Genomic DNA, 21,532 nt, shown 5'->3' on the forward strand with positions numbered 1-21,532 from the left:
AGCGCATTGGTTCAGGCGAGACCTAAAAAACGTAATCGTGGAATGTCACGAAGAAGTCGTGACGCGCGGCTGCGCTCCAGGAGGAGCAGCCTGGCGCAGGGAGGGACATTTCCATACTCCATGCATCAAAGTGTCAGAAACCCAGCACGGAAAGAGAACCTGGCCCAGGATGATCAATCCCAAAGGTCAGCGCCGAGAGAAGCGCTCCAGGGCCCGCTGAAGGTAAAATAACATCCGCGGTACATGACAGAACACACCGGAGCCGGGAGCGCCGAAAGGTGACATTTGCAGAAAGTGTCAAAGATACCACTGTGGGATCTCAGGAAGAGAGGAGGGATATTACAGCAACTTCTATAGATAACATCACACTTCTGCAGGCCCCAACTAACCGCAAGAAGATCTATGTGCCAGCAAGCATGGTCACAGGGGGGCAGGGAACAGCCAATAATCGACTCCCACAACTTATGATGACGCCTTGGGACAGACGGACAGCAGCAGCTCAAGTGGGAATAGACAGAGCACACAGGCCACCGGATGCATGTTGTATGACCCAGCGCTCCCCGGTAGATGTGTGTGTCCATGTGTGACCCACAGCACAAAGATTCGACCTTTAACAGGGGCCTCCCAAGGGCGCCTGTAGGAAAGAAGATTTGCAGCACGCATAGTGGCAGGACTGCTAACGTGAGCCTGGTTTTACGAGCTTTCAACGGATCGGTCTAGTGCGGCCTGGCAGTTCCACCACAGGCTAGGGTCGATAGGGCTACCCTCAGCCACAGCACTATTTCCCCTATACCTAACTCCCCAAAACAGCAGTGTCTACACTACAGCAACCCTGCAAATATAGGACACCTTCCCAGCTCTTATTTAAATGGCCAGATGCATCTCGAGGCCAATAGACTGGGATGGCCCGACCCAGGGTCCCACAGGGGACCGGCCACCTGCAAGCACCTGAAAATACTACAGAACCGAGAGGAGAGGCGAATAAACACGGAAGATTTAAAACGATCCAATTGTGATAATTGATCACAAAGCTGGTGAACATAAACTGCACAGATTCTGCTGCGTCGTTTCTCAATGTGGTGAAGACTGATCGATCCACACGAGGAACAGCTGCGCTCGCTGCCTAGCGGAGCCCGAGAGCTGCACCCCAGGAGGAAGGCACACCCTTGCAGCATGGGCTGTGCCCCTCTGGTCCGGTCCTTCTGCAGCCCATTTGTAGGTCCTGTGTGAGCTACGACAGCCAAGACCGCTTGGTTTAACTACATTTATAGGTATAACATACTTACTCAAGGGGTCTGTCAGCCAGCCCTCTTCATCCATTGGACAAGGGGCCAAAGCAGGGTTAGATTGGAATTAGAAATCGGCCCAGTCACACTAAAAAAAGTGGCCAACATTTGCATATTGCCTTTCTGCAAAACACTGCTTCAGCGAAGTTTGATAATCACCTGAAAAGAAGTGAGGCCACTTCTGCTCAGGCCCCCTGACCCCGTTCAATATGCACACATTAATGGGCCGGCCCAGCGAGAGAAAGGGAGGGACACCTCTGCCCGTTAATAAAAGGGAGGTAATGGACGCCCATCTGCCTCCAGAAAGGCCACTCGGGGCCGTACTGGGCCACTGGCGACATTTGAACACACGAGACACAGCCCAAAGCAGCCTCCCAGGCTGCCAAAAAAGCAGCCCACCGGTGGAACCTCTATACCAGCCCCTCCGCCACTGCCCGAGTGCCCGCCTTACCAATCCGACCCAGGGCCAAAGGCGCAAGGAGACAGGCGCGAACTGGATCGGACCAGTCAAGGGTAGTGGCCAGCGGTGGCCACGTTTTGAATGTTGTGGTCCCTTACAGTGACCAGTCATTGGCTGCCACGTGATAGGCGGGGTCGCCTGGGCGATGGTCAGGGGCAGAAGGACAGATTAAATGATGGTCAAGGCTCTCGTATTGCACTTTGCTGCCAGACTGCCCCTGGCGATTGATAACGTGACCCTTGCTCTTTCAGCACCAGAGTTCTTTTACCCACCCTCCCGTCCCTGTATTATTCCACTGAGAGGAGTGCCTTTTTTGACTATCATTGGTGGTAGATAGGGGCAGGGGAGGAGTCCTGTTTGGCCACTAAACAGGTAGACAACCTGGGTATCAAGAATATAAGAGCAGGCAAATTCGAGATGGAATTAGATTTTAAGCCATTAGCTCTAACAAGGGCAGGGGTACTGCAGTCTCTACTGGAAGGCTGAGGACGCCCACTTCACTTTAGCGATTGTCCATAGCCGGTCATGGTACTCTCTTACACGGCCCTGTGGCTACTGGGGGATGGCGGCTGCACCAGGGGATCAAGGTATGGCATGATTGCCAAGGCCCACCACCCAGTGGGTGCCAGGGGGGATCCCTTTGTATTGGGTTGGCTCTGGCACCGTTGTTTGGGGGACCAGCTGTTATTCTGTGCCAAGCTCCCTCCGTTTTGAGGGGGCAGGCGAGTTCGCCTAGTAGAGGACAACTTATGGAGGGACCAGCAGGGTTTGGTCATAGATCTAAGTCAATTGAATCAGTCGATGCCACAAGGGCCTGAGGGGTGGTCAATCATGACTCCTTTGGAGTATTTGCCAGGAAATGTCATGTATTCGTTATCTCCATGTGATATTCACAATACTGTTCTGTACAAATTGCAAGTTTATATGGAAAGTAAAAATTTGTCGTATTTTTGAGGTGTAATAAATACGGCCAGAGAACAGTTTATTCTCCAACACAAGAATGGTGGCTTGCATCGGGCCCTTTTCTCAGAATCAGCTATGTGTTGGTTGGTGTGTAGGACTGTCTGGATTGATATATGACCGGTCTCGCTGCGCTCCCTCATCTGTGGTCTGTTGCTGTACATTCACAATGTTCTTCTGCTCACTTCGGAAGACAGTATGGGGCAATGGGTCGGCCCACTTCAGGCAGAGGCTAACTTCTGTGAGAGACTGTATTCTGCTCTTTTTTACCTTCCTAACCAGGGGCAACTATTGCAATGTGTTCTTTTTGGAATGTAAACATTATTTTTGCTGTCAGCTGAGATTTCGGCACCTCCATTAACAATAAAGGTTTACACAGACTATAAAAAAGGTGCACGAAGCCAAAATGCTGGCAGGCAACACCAGATCTATTGCCTTTGCCAGTGACCGTCTGGTCCTCCCACCATCCATTTTTCTGTTGCTGAACTCAAAAGGGGAGGATCACACAACCCGACGCCATGCCTAGGGGTGCTGTGTAGGTGATGCCAGGGCAGGTGACCATCAAGGGCAGTGTCAACACCTGCACCCTCCACCACACACATGTGCCTTCACCTGGGTTAGAACGTCAGGCCCCTGTCTCAGCTCCATTCACACTGCACCGTTTCCATCCCTCCCCAGGGGAGGAGGCTGAAACCCTCCCAGTGGCCCCTGGTCCAGCTCCATTCACACTGCACAGTTTCCATCCCTCCACAGGGGAGGAGGCTGAAACCCTCCCAGAGGCCCCTGATCCAGCTCCATTCACACTGCACCGTTTCCATCCCTCCACAGGGGAGGAGGCTGAAACCCTCCCAGTGGCCCCTGGTCCAGCTCCATTCACACTGCACAGTTTCCATCCCTCTCCGGGGGAGGAGGCTGAAACCCTCCCAGTGGCCCCTGGTACAGCTCCATTCACACTGCACAGTTTCCATCCCTCCACAGGGGAGGAGGCTGAAACCCTCCCAGTGGCCCCTGGTCCAGCTCCATTCACACTGCACAGTTTCCATCCCTCTCCGGGGGAGGAGGCTGGCTGAAACCCTCCAGTGGCCCCTGTCTCAGCCCCATTCACACTGCACCGTTTCCATCCCTCCACAGGGGAGGAGGCTGAAAGCCTCCAGTGGCCCCTGTCTCAGCCCCATTCACACTGCACCGTTTCCATCCCTCTGCAGGGGAGAAGGCTGGCTGAAACCTTCCCAGTGGCCCCTGGTCCAGCTCCATTCACACTGCACCATTTCCATCCCTCCCCAGGGGAGGAGGCTGGCTGAAACCCTCCCAGTGGCCCCTGGTCCAGCTCCATTCACACTGCACAGTTTCCATCCCTCCCCAGGGGAGGAGGCTGAAACCCTCCCAGTGGCCCCTGGTCCAGCTCCATTCACACTGCACCGTTTCCATCCCTCCACAGGGGAGGAGGCTGAAACCCTCCCAGTGGCCCCCGATTCAGCTCCATTCACACTGCACCGTTTCCATCCCTCCCCAGGGGAGGAGGCTGAAACCCTCTCAGTGGCCCCTGGTCCAGTTCCATTCACACTGCACCGTTTCCATCCCTCTTCAGGGGAGGAGGCTGGCTGAAACCCCCCCCAGTGGCCCCTGGTCCAGCTCCATTCACACTGCACCATTTCCATCCCTCTTCAGGGGAGGAGGCTGGCTGAAACCCTCCCAGTGGCCCCCGATTCAGCTCCATTCACACTGCACTGTTTCCATCCCTCTCCAGGGGAGGAGGCTGAAACCCCCCTCCCAGTGGCCCCTGTCTCAGCCCCATTCACACTGCACCGTTTCCATCCCTCCACAGGGGAGGAGGCTGAAACCCTCCAATGGCCCCTGTCTCAGCCCCATTCACACTGCACCGTTTCCATCCCTCCACAGGGGAGGAGGCTGAAACCCTCCAGTGGCCCCTGTCTCAGCCCCATTCACACTGCACCGTTTCCATCCCTCTGCAGGGGAGAAGGCTGGCTGAAACCCTCCAGTGGCCCCTGGTCCAGCTCCATTCACACTGCACCGTTTCCATCCCTCCACAGGGGAGGAGGCTGAAACCCTCCCAGTGGCCCCTGGTCCAGCTCCATTCACACTGCACAGTTTCCATCCCTCCCCAGGGGAGGAGGCTGAAACCCTCCCAGTGGCCCCTGGTCCAGCTCCATTCACACTGCACAGTTTCCATCCCTCCACAGGGGAGGAGGCTGAAACCCTCCAGTGGCCCCTGTCTCAGCCCCATTCACACTGCACCGTTTCCATCCCTCTGCAGGGGAGAAGGCTGGCTGAAACCTTCCCAGTGGCCCCTGGTCCAGCTCCATTCACACTGCACCATTTCCATCCCTCCCCAGGGGAGGAGGCTGGCTGAAACCCTCCCAGTGGCCCCTGGTCCAGCTCCATTCACACTGCACAGTTTCCATCCCTCCCCAGGGGAGGAGGCTGAAACCCTCCCAGTGGCCCCTGGTCCAGCTCCATTCACACTGCACCGTTTCCATCCCTCCACAGGGGAGGAGGCTGAAACCCTCCCAGTGGCCCCCGATTCAGCTCCATTCACACTGCACCGTTTCCATCCCTCCCCAGGGGAGGAGGCTGAAACCCTCTCAGTGGCCCCTGGTCCAGCTCCATTCACACTGCACCATTTCCATCCCTCTCCAGGGGAGGAGGCTGAAACCCTCCCAGTGGCCCCTGTCTCAGCTCCATTCACACTGCACCGTTTCCATCCCTCTCCAGGGGAGGAGGCTGAAACCCTCCCAGTGGCCCCTGTCTCAGCTCCATTCACACTGCACCGTTTCCATCCCTCCACAGGGGAGGAGTCTGAAACCCTCCCAGAGGCCCCTGATCCAGCTCCATTCACACTGCACCGTTTCCATCCCTCCCCAGGGGAGGAGGCTGAAACCCCCCCCAGTGGCCCCTGGTTCAGTTCCATTCACACTGCACCGTTTCCATCCCTCCACAGGGGAGGAGGCTGAAACCCTCCCAGTGGCCCCTGTCTCAGCTCCATTCACACTGCACCGTTTCCATCCCTCCACAGGGGAGGAGTCTGAAACCCTCCCAGAGGCCCCTGATCCAGCTCCATTCACACTGCACCGTTCCCTTCCCTCTCCGGGGGAGGAGGCTGAAACCCTCCCAGTGGCCCCTGTCTCAGCTCCATTCACACTGCACTGTTTCCATCCCTCTCCAGGGGAGGAGGCTGAACCCCCCCCCAGTGGCCCCTGGTTCAGTTCCATTCACACTGCACCGTTTCCATCCCTCCACAGGGGAGGAGGCTGAAACCCTCCCAGTGGCCCCTGTCTCAGCCCCATTCACACTGCACCGTTTCCATCCCTCTGCAGGGGAGAAGGCTGGCTGAAACCCTCCCAGTGGCCCCTGATTCAGCTCCATTCACACTGCACCGTTTCCATCCCTCCACAGGGGAGGAGGCTGAAACCCTCCCAGTGGCCCCTGTCTCAGCTCCATTCACACTGCCCCGTTTCCATCCCTCCACAGGGGAGGAGTCTGAAACCCTCCCAGAGGCCCCTGATCCAGCTCCATTCACACTGCACCGTTCCCTTCCCTCTCCGGGGGAGGAGGCTGAAACCCTCCCAGTGGCCCCTGTCTCAGCTCCATTCACACTGCACCGTTTCCATCCCTCCACAGGGGAGGAGGCTGAAACCCTCCAGTGGCCCCTGTCTCAGCCCCATTCACACTGCACCGTTTCCATCCCTCCCCAGGGGAGGAGGCTGACTGAAACCCTCCCAGTGGCCCCTGGTTCAGCTCCATTCACACTGCACCGTTTGCATCCCTCCACAGGGGAGGAGGCTGAAACCCTCCCAGTGGCCCCTGTCTCCGCTCCATTCACACTGCACTGTTTCCATCCCTCTCCAGGGGAGGAGGCTGAAACCCCCCCCCCCCCCCCCAGTGGCCCCTGGTTCAGTTCCATTCACACTGCACCGTTTCCATCCCTCTCCAGGGGAGGAGGCTGAAACCCTCCCAGTGGCCCCTGTCTCAGCTCCATTCACACTGCACCGTTTCCATCCCTCTTCAGGGGAGGAGGCTGGCTGAAACCCTCCCAGTGGCCCCTGATTCAGCTCCATTCACACTGCACCGTTTCCATCCCTCCACAGGGGAGGAGGCTGAACTCCTCCCAGTGGCCCCTGTCTCAGCTCCATTCACACTGCACCGTTTCCATCCCTCCACAGGGGAGGAGTCTGAAACCCTCCCAGAGGCCCCTGATCCAGCTCCATTCACACTCCACCTTTTCCTTCCCTCTCCGGGGGAGGAGGCTGAAACCCTTCCAGTGGCCCCTGATTCAGCTCCATTCACACTGCACCGTTTCCATCCCTCTGCAGGGGAGAAGGCTGGCTGAAACTCTCCCAGTGGCCCCTGTCTCAGCTCCATTCACACTGCACCGTTTCCATCCCTCCCCAGGGGAGGAGGCTGAAACCTTCCCAGTGGCCCCTGGTCCAGCTCCATTCACACTGTACCGTTTCCATCCCTCTCCAGGGGAGGATGCTGGCTGAAACCCTCCCAGTGGCCCCTGTCTCCGCTCCATTCACACTGCACCGTTTCCATCCCTCTCCAGGGGAGAAGGCTGGCTGAATCCCTCCCAGTGGCCCCTGTCTCCGCTCCATTCACACTGCACCGTTTCCATCCCTCTCCAGGGGAGGATGCTGGCTGAAACCCTCCCAGTGGCCCCTGTCTCCGCTCCATTCACACTGCACCGTTTCCATCCCTCTCCAGGGGAGGATGCTGGCTGAAACCCTCCCAGTGGCCCCTGTCTCCGCTCCATTCACACTGCACCGTTTCCATCCCTCTCCAGGGGAGGATGCTGGCTGAAACCCTCCCAGTGGCCCCTGTCTCCGCTCCATTCACACTGCACCGTTTCCATCCCTCTCCAGGGGAGGATGCTGGCTGAAACCCCCCCAGTGGCCCCTGGCCCAGCTCCATTCACACTGCACCGTTTCCAGCCCTCTCCAGGGGAGGAGGCTGAAACCCTTCCAGTGGCCCCTGATTCAGCTCCATTCACACTGCACCGTTTCCATCCCTCCCCAGGGGAGGAGGCTGGCTGAAACCCTCCCAGTGGCCCCTGGTTCAGCTCCATTCCTTGGGTTAGGTAAAAACAAACATCTCTGATGATGAATTAAGCAACATATGGTACAAATCTTGAGCCTGTGGTAGGTGCACCAAGATGAAACTACATAACAAAAAGGCCAGAGACCCAGGCAAAACAAGAGGGCAGACTCGAGGCGTGTCCTGAGGGACAAGTTGAAGAACTTTCGAAACAGGGCGCGATTTTAAGGAGTAAATTACTCTGGTATAAACATAGGAACCTGATTTTACAAGTGGTCTTATGAAGCATGCACCTGCTAAACTGTAGAAAAAAGATGGGTAGAGACCAGTTCACAAACCAACATGGATGGGGGCAGTGGAGAGATGATGGTAGAAAGACGAGGTGCTTCCAAATATAAAACGAAAATCCGAGGCTGCCCAACCACAATTAAAAGCCAGAGAAGAATGTTCATCGCTACGCTCATTACACCTCTAGGCCCTAAGACCCTGACTTGCACCCCAGACACAGAGTGGAGTGGGATCAGGAAGCCAAGGGCAGGCTTAGCATCAACCAGCAGCGGACTTGATATTCTGCGCCTTCGATGGCAAACGCTCATTAATCTTCCTCACATTGCTTACCTCAGCTCCATAACATTTGATTTTTTCAAACAGATTTTCATTTCAAAACCAATTGCAGAAGTCAGCAGGGTTCCGTACACAATCTTAATGAGAGCTCTGCGCGGGTGTGAGCAGCGCCCCCTTAGAGTAGGGCGGAGACCAGGAGAGCCCACAGCAGACCTCCATTCAAGGGAGAGGGGGCAATGACAACAGGAGCCCACAGCAACCTCCAGTCAGGGGGGAGAAGCAATGACAAGAGGAGCCCACAGCAGCCTCCATTCAGGGGGGAGAAGCAATGACAAGAGGAGCCCACAGCAGCCTCCATTCAGGGGGGAGAAGCAATGACAAGAGGAGCCCACAGCAGCCTCCATTCAGGGGGGAGAAGCAATGACAAGAGGAGCCCACAGCAGACCTCCAGTCAGGGGGGAGAGGCAATGAGAAGGGGAGCCCACAGCAGACCTCCAGTCAGGGGGGAGAGGCAATGACAAGAGGAGACCACAGCAGACCTCCAGTCAGGGGGGGAGGGGGCAATGACATGTGGAGCCCACAGCAGCCTCCAGTCAGGGGGGAGAGGCAATGACAAGAGGAGCCCACAGCAGCCTCCAGTCAGGGGGGAGAGGCAATGACAAGAGGAGCCCACAGCAGACCTGCCTTCATGGGGGAAGGGCAATGACAAGAGGAGCCCACAGCAGACTCCAGTCATTGGGCAATGACAAGAGGAGCCCACAGCAGACCTCCATTCAGGGGAGAGGGGGCAATGACAAGAGGAGTCCACAGCAGCCTCCATTCAGGGGAGAGGGGGCAATGACAAGAGGAGCCCACAGCAGCCTCCAGTCAGGGGGGAGAGGCAATGACAAGAGGAGCCCACAGCAGACCTGCCTTCATGGGGGAAGGGCAATGACAAGAGGAGCCCACAGCAGACTCCAGTCATTGGGCAATGACAAGAGGAGCCCACAGCAGACCTCCATTCAGGGGAGAGGGGGCAATGACAAGAGGAGTCCACAGCAGCCTCCATTCAGGGGAGAGGGGGCAATGACAAGAGGAGCCCACAGCAGCCTCCAGTCAGAGGGCAATGACAAGAGGAGCCCACAGCAGACCTCCATTCAGGGGGGAGAAGCAGTGACATGTGGAGCCCACAGCAGACCTCCATTCACGGGGGGAGGGGGCAATGACAAGAGGAGCCCACAGCAGACCTGCCTTCATGGGGGAAGGGCAATGACAAGAGGAGCCCACAGTAGACTCCAGTCATTGGGCAATGACAAGAGGAGCCCACAGCAGACCTCCATTCAGGGAGAGGGGGCAATGACAAGAGGAGCCCACAGCAGCCTCCATTCAGGGGAGAGGGGGCAATGACAAGAGGAGCCCACAACAGCCTCCATTCAGGGGAGAGGGGGCAATGTAAATGTAAATGTAAATGTACAGGAATTTATATAGCGCAAATCACCGAGCGGTTTCTAAGCGCTTGCTTAGGGAACCCGTCCTGGTATTCCCCTGTGAGATAACCCCGGCAGGGTATCCGCAAGATGAAAGCCAGGCATCCCGCCGCGAGGGTCCGTTGTGGAGATTAAGCAAGCTATTGCCCAGAGTCGCAGAGTGTGAACCCGTGAATCAAGTAGGCACCGGAGCGAGAATTGTCGAGTCCATGGACATTTTAGGACTCAAGACCCCGCCGAGCCAGTAATTGAACCCTGGTCCCGGACTGACCTCTGCTTCCAGGTCTGCCTCCTCTAACCAGTGAGCCACACTTCTCCACAATGACAATGGCAATGACAAGAGGAGCCCACAGCAGCCTCCATTCAGGGGAGAGGGGGCAATGACAAGAGGAGCCCACAGCAGCCTCCAGTCAGGGGGAGGGAGCAAAGACAAGGGGAGCATACCGCAGACCTCCAGTCAGGGGGAAGGGGCAAAGACAAGAGGAGCCCACAGCAGCCTCCATTCAGGGGAGAGGGGGCAATGACAAGAGGAGCCCACAGCAGCCTCCATTCAGGGGAGAGGGGGCAATGACAAGAGGAGCCCACAACAGCCTCCATTCAGGGGGGAGGGGGCAATGACAAGAGGAGCCCACAGCAGCCTCCAGACAGAGGGCAATGACAAGAGGAGCCCACAGCAGACCTCCATTCAGGGGAGATGGGGCAATGACAAGAGGAGCCCACAGCAGACCTGCCTTCATGGGGGAAGGGCAATGACAAGAGGAGCCCACAGCAGACCTCCATTCAGGGGAGATGGGGCAATGACAAGAGGAGCCCACAGCAGACCTGCCTTCATGGGGGAAGGGCAATGACAAGAGGAGCCCACAGCAGCCTCCAGTCAGGGGGAGGGGGCAATGAGAAGGATATCCCACAGCAGCCTCCAGTCAGGGGGAGGGGCAATGAGAAGGGGAGCCCACAGCAGACCTCCATTTAGGGGGGGAGAAGCAGTGACATGCGGAGCCCACAGCAGACCTCCATTCAGGGGGGGAGGGGGCAATGACAAGAGGAGCCCACAGCAGACCTGCCTTCATGGGGGAAGGGCAATGACAAGAGGAGCCCACAGCAGCCTCCAGTCAGGGGGAGGGGGCAATGAGAAGGGGAGCCCACAGCAGCCTCCAGTCAGGGGGAGGGGGCAATGACAAGAGGAGCCCACAGCAGACCTCCAGACAGGGGGGAGAGGCAATGACAAGAGGAGCCCACAGCAGCCTCCAGTCAGGGGGGGAGGGGGCAATGACATGTGGAGCCCACAGCAGACCTCCAGTCAGGGGGAAGGGGCAAAGACAAGGGGAGCATACAGCAGACCTCCATTTAGGGGGGAGGGGGCAATGACAAGGGAGCCCACAGCAAACCTCCAGTCGGGGGCAGGGCAATGACAAGGGGAGGCCACAGCAGACCTCCGTTCATAGATAGGGGTGGTGAAAAGCAGTGAAAAGCAGAACACACAACAGACCTCTGCTCAGAGAGGGGGGGCGGTGAGAAGCGGAGCACCCAGTAGATATCTGTTCAGAGACAGGAGGTGCAAAGCGGAACATACAAGAGACCTCTGTTGAGAATGGACAGTAACAAGGAGCACATCACAGACCTTCATTCAAAGAGACTGGGGAATGACAAGGACAGCACTCAACAGACCTTTGTTCAGAAAGGTGACAAGGGGAGCATACACCAGACTTTCATTCAGAGAAGGGTGACGCACAACCTCACATCTTTCAAAGAGCCATTAAAATGGGAGAAAATTAGATTAAATATGATGGGGCAACTAAGCGAATAGGGAGGGGTTTTAGATTGTTCTTGTCTCGAATCAAAAATTCTTCTGTACTTACCCTTACTAATGATGAAGGGCCCTGGACAGGTTATCACCTTTTGTTTTGATTCACTTGAAATTCGTCACACAAGATGGGGCCAGTACACGGCCCAGTGGCAGCCAATGATAAACAAGTGCGGGTAAGCCAATAGGTCTGGGCTTGATGTGCTAACGAATGCAGTGTTAGCCCAAACGAACAGGACACATGGGAGGGAGCCAGTGGGTGCAGGCAGAAGGCTATAGTTATAAAGTACTCTTAAGCGCAGTTCAAGGCAGGCATGAAATGGAAGGATACACCCTGACAGCCAATAGCATTAGCTGAGATGAATGACCTCTCAGCTGGGGTGAGCAGAGTAAGGCGCGACTAACAGTCTCAAGCCAAAGGCTGAAAGAGGCTGGTCGAAAAAAGCCACTTATCAAGAGGGGCAGACCCGAAGCACACTCTGTACATTGGTACCAATAGGGCCAGTTGACCGCTGTGCTAGAGACTGCAATGCCTCCTAGGGAGACACAGGATACACATGCAATGCGGAATGCAGCTTCTTAATGAGAAATGGTGCTGCTAGAACCTACAATTTAACCGCCAGACCAGTTTCTGGCATAAATGGGAATGCAAAATAAAAAAATACATCTTTTGTTCGAAATCATGAGGATATGTAGGCTTGGTTTATATTGCATCACACAACATTGCATGCTTCACAGAAACCGGTCTATTCTTGAAGTTAGGACTATATAATAAAATGGCGTTTCTGTACTTCTCAGCAGCAAAAAAAAAAATAATTTGTTGGTAAATAACATTTTCAAGAGGATCATGACAGGGTTGACTTTAGTTTACAAGAAACCTGTGTACTTTGTATTTCAAGAGACATCCCTTGCGTAGCATCCTGACAGCTGAGATAAAACCGACAACACTGGCTCAAAACGTGGCACAAAATGAAGTCCGCTTGCAGCGTAGGTTGGTCCTCCAATGTCACAATCCCAGGTGGCCCACCAACGTCCCTTGGCTTCAGGGGAGCAGAGGGCCACTGCATGCAGATCTAGTATGGCGGATACATTACATGCAGCGGATAGCTGCAATTACTGCCAATCGACGAGCGCCCTGAAAGGCTGCGACAGCTCCCAAATGGGAAAGGTAAAGAGTGCTGGGCAGGTCTTAGCGCTGTGCTAATGGGTGAGCAAACAGCCCCAAGTGATAGTGACAGGATATTTACTGGGGCCCCTGGAGATTATTCTGTAAGAAGACCCACAGCAATCTAAGCAATCAGACTCAGTAAAGGGGAAAGGGAATATGTCTCAAGCACTCTCTCTCAAGAGGCAGCTGGCTGCCTTTAATTCACCTTGCCACCCTACTCTCAAGGCCCGCATGCACAGTACCTGCTGCTCCTCAGATTGGTGTGTCCTGCTGACCAGAGTCGGACGGCCTGCTGACCACAGCCGGGCGGGTCTGCTGGCCACAGCCGGGCGGTCTGCTGGCCACAGCCGGGCGGCCTGCTGGCCAGAGCCGGGCGGCCTGCAGGCCACAGCCGGGCGGCCTGCTGGCCAGAGCCGGGCGGCCTGCTGGCCAGAGCCGGGCGGCCTGCTGGCCGGGACCGGACGGCCTGCTGGCCGGGGCCGGGCGGCCTGCTGGCCGGGCGGTCTGCTGACCAGAGCCGGGCGGTCTGCTGACCAGAGCCGGGCGGTCTGCTGACCAGAGCCGGGCGGTCTGCTGACCAGAGCCGGGCGGTCTGCTGACCAGAGCCGGGCGGTCTGCTGACCAGAGCCGGGCGGTCTGCTGACCAGAGCCGGGCGGTCTGCTGACCAGAGCCGGGCAGTCTGCTGACCAGAGCCGGGCAGTCTGCTGACCAGAGCCGGGCAGTCTGCTGACCAGAGCCGGGCAGTCTGCTGACCAGAGCCGGGCAGTCTGCTGACCAGAGCCGGGCAGTCTGCTGACCAGAGCCGGGCAGTCTGCTGACCAGAGCCGGGCGGTCTGCTGACCAGAGCCGGGCGGTCTGCTGACAGATTCTCTAGGTGGAGAATAGCTGCTCTTCAAGTACTGGGTAGTGCTCAACTCAGACTGCACTTTTGTGCAATTGGATAAGCAGGTTCAGACTGTGCAATGAGATCTCAGTCCAAAATCAAGCACTATTCATAGAAAGTAAAGCCGTGTCTAAGAAAATTTCCGAAGGAGGTAGTAATGGGCCACTAAGGTCATGGGGAGTAACCACCAGTAGGCAGATTTAGAGATCTTACATTGAAAACCAGCATTAACAAAGCAGGTATATATTATCTTTTCGACCTTGTGTCTTTGCCAATGCTTTTTGCACAGTATCAGCAAAAGTAAACCCTTTTTTCTGATGCGGTGCAGGTTTAACACGCAAAAAAAAGTGCACCTCGAGTGCATGCATACGTTTCCTGGCACAATGGCAGCCCAGCATATTTAATTATACACGTGCATACATGCACGGTATGACACTAAGCACCACATGCTTATATTTTATTTATCAGTAGTAAGATGGGCTACACCACTTCCAGCAGTACAGTAAAAAAAATATATATACATATTTAAATTGTGTGATAACACTTTTTAAAAATTGCCCAGCAGCAAATACTTTCCGCCAGGCAACCTTATAAGACACTTTTTTAGGTCTCGCCCTGGGCAGTGCTTGTGCTGTCTCTTCAAGACATGCTGTATTTAGGATATGCCATCAAGCAATGCCTACTTTCCGCCCATCTTTTTAATTGGCTTCTGTTACTGTCCTTTGTAAATGGTGGCTTTTAATTGGTCAATATGCTTAGTAGTACCTCCTTAGTACCGCCTTTTTTGTTGTTGTAGCCTCCCGTGAGGACTGGCCTACTCTGTAATGCTTTATTTAGAGTCTGTGAGGACTATTTTGTGAAATTACTTTCTTCTACTGCAGGCACAACATGCTTTCCTGCACCCGCTTTTTTTTTTTTTAAGCAGTGCAGCTGAGCTTTAACTTACGTTTTTGATTTAAGAATGGCGTCCGCGCTATTAACGCTGCTTATGCCATAATATATATTCTCTTTAAAGCACCGTCATTTTAAGATGCGCTTTTTGCTATTTTTTTTCAAGCGCGAGGCACAATTCAAGTTCAAGAATGGCGGGCATGCATTTTTTTTGTTATGCGTGGCTCGCCCCCAAATCAATCAATACAGTCAACAATGGCTGTAGGATTTCTTATTCAAGCGTCTCCACTGTAGCATTTTTGTCTCTTTTGTGTCCCACCATCAGAAAAAGGGGCCTGTCCCGTGATCATCGCTTTATAGGCTTCCAGAGTGTTAAGGAAGCATCAATCAATCAGGGATTTGTGAAGCACACTACTCACCTGTGAGTGTCTCAAGGCGCGAGGAGGAGTGCTTAGAGCATCTTCGTCTCATCCGAAGAGCCAGGTGTTGAGGTTCTTCCTGAATGCTTGCAGCGTAGGGGTTTGTCTGATGCTGAGAGGGGGTTTGTTTCACTGCTTAACTGCGATGTAGCAGAACAACCACCCCCCCACCCCCATTCTGGCCCTGCGGATGCAAGGGATTTCAGCCAGGGCAAGATCAGCAGATTGGAGGCTTCTCTTGTATACGTAGGAGACTCTTTTCTTGAGGTATTGGGGTCCTGTGTGGTGGAGGGATTTGTGGGTGTGGGTCAGGAGCTTGAAGGTCACTTTTTTCGACGGGGAGCCGGTGGGGTTCTGATGTCGTGGTGTTGGATGCAGAGGACCAGTCTAGCTGCAGCGTGCTCGATAGACTGGAGTTTAAGGTGTAGAGAATTGTCTATTCTGGCATAGAGGGTGTTCCCGTAGTCCAGTCTGCTGGTTATGAGTGCATGGGTGACAATCTTTCTTGACTCTGGGGATCCCTTTGGCTCTACACCTGGGGTCTTCAAATTGGGGGTGGGTCACACCTAGGGGGGCCTCATGTGGCCCGGGGCCCCCCAGACTCTGGCCAAAAGAAACATTATGCTGATAACAGTTCTAAGTTTTAAGCGGAAAGAAATGTGTGGCAGTAAGCCGCCCTGCAATGGGCCATCACTAACATCTTTATTCATTTATATCCTAGCTGGGAGTATGTGTCAAAAGGAAATGGACTCCAAATATTTAAGCAAAACCTCCTGCCCCACAATGCGAATTCTTTTACAGGTAATTAAGGCCTGTCCAGAAAGGTTTATTTGGCAATCATGCATTTGATTGCATTTTTAAAATAGTAACAGAGCTTAACTGTAATGCTCAACAAGTCTAGACATATTTAAACATTGACAATTTAATAGAATAACTGTGATAAAGTCTGGGCGGGCCCGATGGTTGGTTTTTCAGTGGGGCGCAGCATTAAAATGTTTGAGGACCACTGCTCTACATAGTAGAATACTACAACTTCAACAAGAAAGTATAAAAGAGAGACTCACCAGCGTATTATGAATGAATGAGACCGACGACAATACCAAACTACTTCCCACCCCAAGCCTTTTTCATTACAAGTACACACCCCTGTTGCAACAACAGTTGCCAGTGAAGTGACAGATGTGATGAGATCATCTGTGGCACTTTCCACATGGTCTAGCAAGAGCCCTTTTAAGACTGGTATTTCACATCCATATTGTCCAGTGGGGAAACCTTCATCTAGTATGCATGAAGAGTTTGAGGGAATGGCCCACTTCCAGAGGCTTCTTCTGTCTTTACTTTAAACAAAGCTACCCCTGAGGACAGCGCAATAACAAAGTTAACCTTAACAACTTTTATTAATTAAGTTGGTACTGAAACTCAACAAGCATAATAAAGTGAATCATGTATCCCCAAAGGCCCCTAAAGTGCTTTCAGGAGTTACAATTATTAATTGTTAAAGTGACAACCAGTACAAGTGAACTACGCCTCTGTCTGCTCTGTCCAACAGTAAAAGCAAGCAGGAGTATAAACAAATAGCTTTGATAGAATCGAACCAAAATAGTCCACTACACATTGTGTAAACATACTCTGGCTCACAAATGATGGAGCGGGTCACATGTCAAACCCCAAAACTGGTGGCTAAAAGGGTTGTGTCATCAGAACCTGTAAATGACATCAGTGGACCACAACAAGTATGCTGCAATTTATTTGTTTTAAGAGTGTATGAAAAAATGACAGTTTATAGGAGTTCCTTAGATTCAAATCTAATTCGCAGAATATGAGACCGAACTGAAGTCAAAGTGGTTTACTAGAATCACACGATGGGATTTTTCGGGTTGCATTGCACACTAACTCATGTTTATGGCTCATGATTTTGTCAATTAAGTTGGCATGAAAATTGGAATTTCATTCAAAACATGAAAATATTTAGTTCAAGAATTTGAATATTGTAATATATTAGTTCCCAAACTGGAGCTAAACAACAAAATAGTTTATTGAAATTAATCAGCGGAGTTAACACTTGCTGGTTATCAAACTCCAACCTCCATCCATCTGGTCCATGCTGGGTAATAGTAGCCTCCGCAAGAGCTCCATGCTCCGTGAACAGTTATATTGAGATGCCGCCACCTCCCCGCCAAGACCTGGAACACCCTCCTCACCAACCTACGGCAGACCCAAGACCCACTGGCCTTCAGAAGACTTCAAGACCTGACTTTTCGATCAGTAGCTGCACCCCCTCCTCCCCCCAGCACCTTCAGACCCAATATCTCGATTGATTGATTGATGCATGGCCTTAAAATCCACCCAACAGCTTGCAGTAGTTGAGTTGAGTCTATAGGTCCTTTCTGTCAATTACAGCGCCAGGCCCAAGCGGACCACAGCTTCAATACTGGCAGCCCAGGGATCATCGGCACACTCCAGCTTGGAAGGATAAGGGGCTCATATGTAGTAGGACGTTCCGTCCTCCCTGGGCAGCCCAGCAGCCGCTTGCCCACAGCAGTTGACATGGGTCATGGGTCATGAGGGCTGGCCCAAAGCCACTATATGTACATATACATGCATATTTTGTTTATTAAACTTTTATTATTATCCAAAGCTGCCAAGAAACCCATAGCAGTTTCTAAAGCAGACCTAAAAAAAGACAGGAGAAATGAAGCAACGAAGAGTGTAAAGAAGGAAGAAAGGTAGGAATAAATGGTGGAAAGGAAGTGAAAAAATAATCAGGGGTAAGGGAGAGCCACAGAAGTACAAATTAAGAGATAGGCAAAGGAGAGAGTACAGAAGAATGTGTAAAGACTAAAGCAATGATGGAACGTAACAGACGAGAATGATGAAAAACAGTAGAAACAGATGCAGGAGAACGAAGTGAAAGGAACAAGTGGGATTATGCGTGAGGAAGGTGGGTATAATAACAGAAGGATGGATGGAAAGATAGGAGGAAAACGAGCAAGGGTAGACAGAAAGGGAGAAAAGAATGGCAAGATGGGGAAGGACATAAAACAAGTTAGGGAGGAGAAGGAGGAGAGAGAGAGAGATAGGAAACGGTAGGCAACTCTTGGTCAGGCGTGCGCACCTTCTAATCAACTTTTAGTGTGTGCCTTCAGGAGAAGAGACTGTGCCAGTTTGACTGGGAATGCCATGCATCTATCAGCAGAAACATCTCACCTCTGGCCAGCAGGAATACAAAAACTGGTAAAGCCAATAGGTCTGGGGATTTAATATGACAATGCATAGTGTGCGCACATTAAAGACAGACAAGAAACAAATACGAACTGCATTGTAAGTTTGCTCGCCTTAGCTCTTTTTTGTTAGATTACAAATAAAGGTCAGATGGCAAAAAAGCCTTAATTATAGTCATTTGTCATAGATAAATGGAAAGAAAGGAACAACTATAATGAAGAACTTTGGACACAGACAGAAAAAGAGGATGGTATAGAATGATACAGAGATTTCTGAATAGGCTTGGTCCAAGATAGAAAGACAGGCCGGGGGACAAGTAGTGCACAGCAGAAGGGCGCTTCAGAGAGATACGAGAGGGTAGTGGGCATGGAAACGAGGCACACATAAGGAAAAGATGTAGGAGCAAAAGAGATGCGAGATGGTGGTGAACATGGGGTCAAGGGGAGCACAAAGGAGAAGGTGGGAGGAGTGGCCGGGAACAAAAGAAGAACAATGCAAGACTCAAGGAAGAAAGCCTGAAGGAGCAGACACAGAAGGCTAGAGTTGTAAAGTCCATCATTCAGTTCAATGCTGCCACTCGAGTGGAAGCAGAGGGATACATCCATACAGCCAATAGTAATTGATCCAGGATCAGTACTTCACTGGACTGAGTCTTGACAACGCCGAAGAAAACAAATAGTTAAAAGGGGCGGACCCAAAAGCCACTATTTATCGCGGTAAACAGGTCAGTTTACTGTGAAAATCCAGACCTAAGAAAGGAGCCTTAGTGCACATGAGACCAGCACAGCACAGGCAACACAAAGCAGTGCACTCTACAATATGAACACAATATGAAGGTCACAGACACTTCAGCACAATGAAAACCACGTTTTAAAAACTCAGTCTGTCCACTGCAGCAGCCAGGTGAGATGCTGGGATGACAATATAGCCCTTGTCCACTGCACAGATCTCTTGCCATCTCAGGAGGCAAGAAAGCCAAGATGTCTTGCTGGAGGGCATGTGAGAAAGAAACCAATTTTTTCACCAAAACAAACGTCCACAATTTTCTTTTCAATTCAAATTAGCGATGTAATGGCACATTAAAAGCCTAATTTTCATGATACCATACCAGTTAACGTACTGCCTATGATGCACTTTACAATTTCATATACCCTTAAACAATGGATGCAGCGCTGACCAACAAACTGATTTTTAGGTCGAGCCCAGTCAGTGAATGCGCTGCTCTGCAAGACATGCTGTATTCAATTATGGACTTGAAGCTCCACCCACTCTCCGCCTGTATTTTTCATTGGCTTGTGTCATTGTCCTTTGTAAATGCTGGCTTCTGATACGTGAATAGGCTTGTTAGTCCCTCCTTACTACCGCCTTGTCTTCAATTGTAACCTCCCATGAGGACTGACCCTTTTGCTTCTGTTTTTACACGGTGCTTCTTATTTAGACTATAAGCACTATTTTCTTTAATGAGTTTCTCCTACTGCAGACATGACATGCTTTCCTGCAACATTCAGTGCGTCATGACACTTTCCAATAAGCCAGGGACAATGGCGGACACTTTTTATTTTTATTTTAAAGTGAAATAGGTCTTGCATTCACAAGAGTTTGAGCTATTGGCATTGTAAATGACAATGCCTTTTATTTATGTGTTTATTATCAAAATAGAGAAATAAATGCCATTGTCATTTACAAAGCCAATAGATTAAACTCACAAATGAAGACCTATTGCATTGCAAATGCTTGTTTAGATTACGTTTAGCTGTCGGGTGTAAAGGTACGGTCACAATGCCACAGCCCTAGGAGGCGTGGAGCGATCCATAACATGAACAGGTTTCTCATTTCTCATCTTATGCACCCTACATGCATCCCTCTACAAGCTCTTCTGCCAGAATATGAGCGGTTTGTAGAAGATAACATGACACCCAACCAGACATCTGCTGGGTCTCACCAGTGAACAAGGGGGAATGGAACCAGTGAAAAATAACAGAGCCATATTTATTTATTTATTTATATCATTTGTAGAGCGCACTGTAACCCTGCGGGCATCCTGGCGCTAAGACAGCATACGGATCGGAATACTAGACAGATCAGCTGGATGGGTGCCACTGATATAGAATTAAAGACTCAGGGAACAGACTTTGGGAAAGAGCCAGGGCTTTACTTTCTTACAAAATGGCATCAGGTTCGGAGTGCTCCTAATTTCCATGGGAAGGCTGTTCCAAAGGCGTGCAGCTGCCACACTAAAGGCTCTTACCCCCATGGTTGCTCTCTTTGCCCTTGGTATCCTGACCGAATAGGCAGATGCAGATCGAAGGTTACGAGTGGGTACGTACCATTGAAATCTGGCTTGGATCGGCTTTGGTCCTTGTCCATGAAGTGCTTTAAACATTACGCACAAGGATTTAAACAAGATCCTTTGCGCTACTGGGAGCCAATGAAGCTTCGCTAAGGCCTGTGTTGTCGAGGAGCGACGTGTGCGGCTCAGCGCAAGCTTGGCTGCAGTTGTCTGGACACTCTGGAGTCTGGCGATCAGATACCCCGGGGATTCCAGAAGCAAGGCATTACAGTAATCTAGAAGGCTTAAAATAGTGCTCCTGACTACTGTGGTTCTTGCATGGACAGGCAGCAAAGGTAGTATTTTCCACAGTCCTCGAATAAGAGTAAAGCAAGCTCCTACTACTTTGTTTACGTGGGACTCCCAAGTTCATTTTCTCATTAAAGCTGGCCCCCAGATTGCGTACAGAGCTTACTGGTGCCATATGGCTGCCCCTGGCTCAGCTGCAGGTACTCGTGAAATCTCAGCCCAAAATAATGAGCAGAGCTTTCAATGGAGGTGATGTGGCCTGGTGGCTTCAGCTGCCAAGCAGGCAACATGGCGGACTAGGTTCAAAGCCTGACTCGGCTCAGCATCCTGTAAATCCAGGCAAATGTCTTTGTGCCAGACAAAGAATGTGTAGTATGTATGTTGTGATGTGCTTTTATGTTCCAGAGCAAGGTTCGCACAATGCAAAACTGCCAAAAATAAAATGTGGACTCTGTGGTCACCCATGCTCTGAGCCCAACTTCCAAGGCTTAAGGACAAAGCATTAATCTTCGATGTCAGAGATGCTAGTCTAGTGGCTGAGGTGCACAGTGCAAAACTGAAAATAGAGGATCAATCCCGGCTTCCATGGTTCACCAAATTGTGTAATCCTAGATAAATAGCTTATTTCACTGAGCCTTATTTTTGGTCATTATCATGTATGAGAGCACTTTCAAATACACGAGTTCAGCATGACGCTGTACAAAAACTTCAACAGCATTGTCAACCGGGGGAGGGCTGGGGGGGTTAGGGATGTTTCTCAGTTCATGTTTAAAAATGCTCT

The 21,532-nt window shown here is 51.9% G+C and overlaps 1 protein-coding gene across 1 annotated transcript in view; it reads right to left on the reverse strand.

Moving 5' to 3' along the window:
- Window positions 1-21,532, reverse strand: part of ZFAND3 (zinc finger AN1-type containing 3) — a 617,257-nt gene that overhangs the window by 265,448 nt on the left and 330,277 nt on the right. The gene's annotated exons all lie outside the window — the stretch shown is intronic.

This window comes from Lissotriton helveticus, chromosome 6, assembly GCF_964261635.1.
Source record: "Lissotriton helveticus chromosome 6, aLisHel1.1, whole genome shotgun sequence".
Classification (NCBI taxonomy): Eukaryota; Metazoa; Chordata; class Amphibia; order Caudata; family Salamandridae; genus Lissotriton; species Lissotriton helveticus.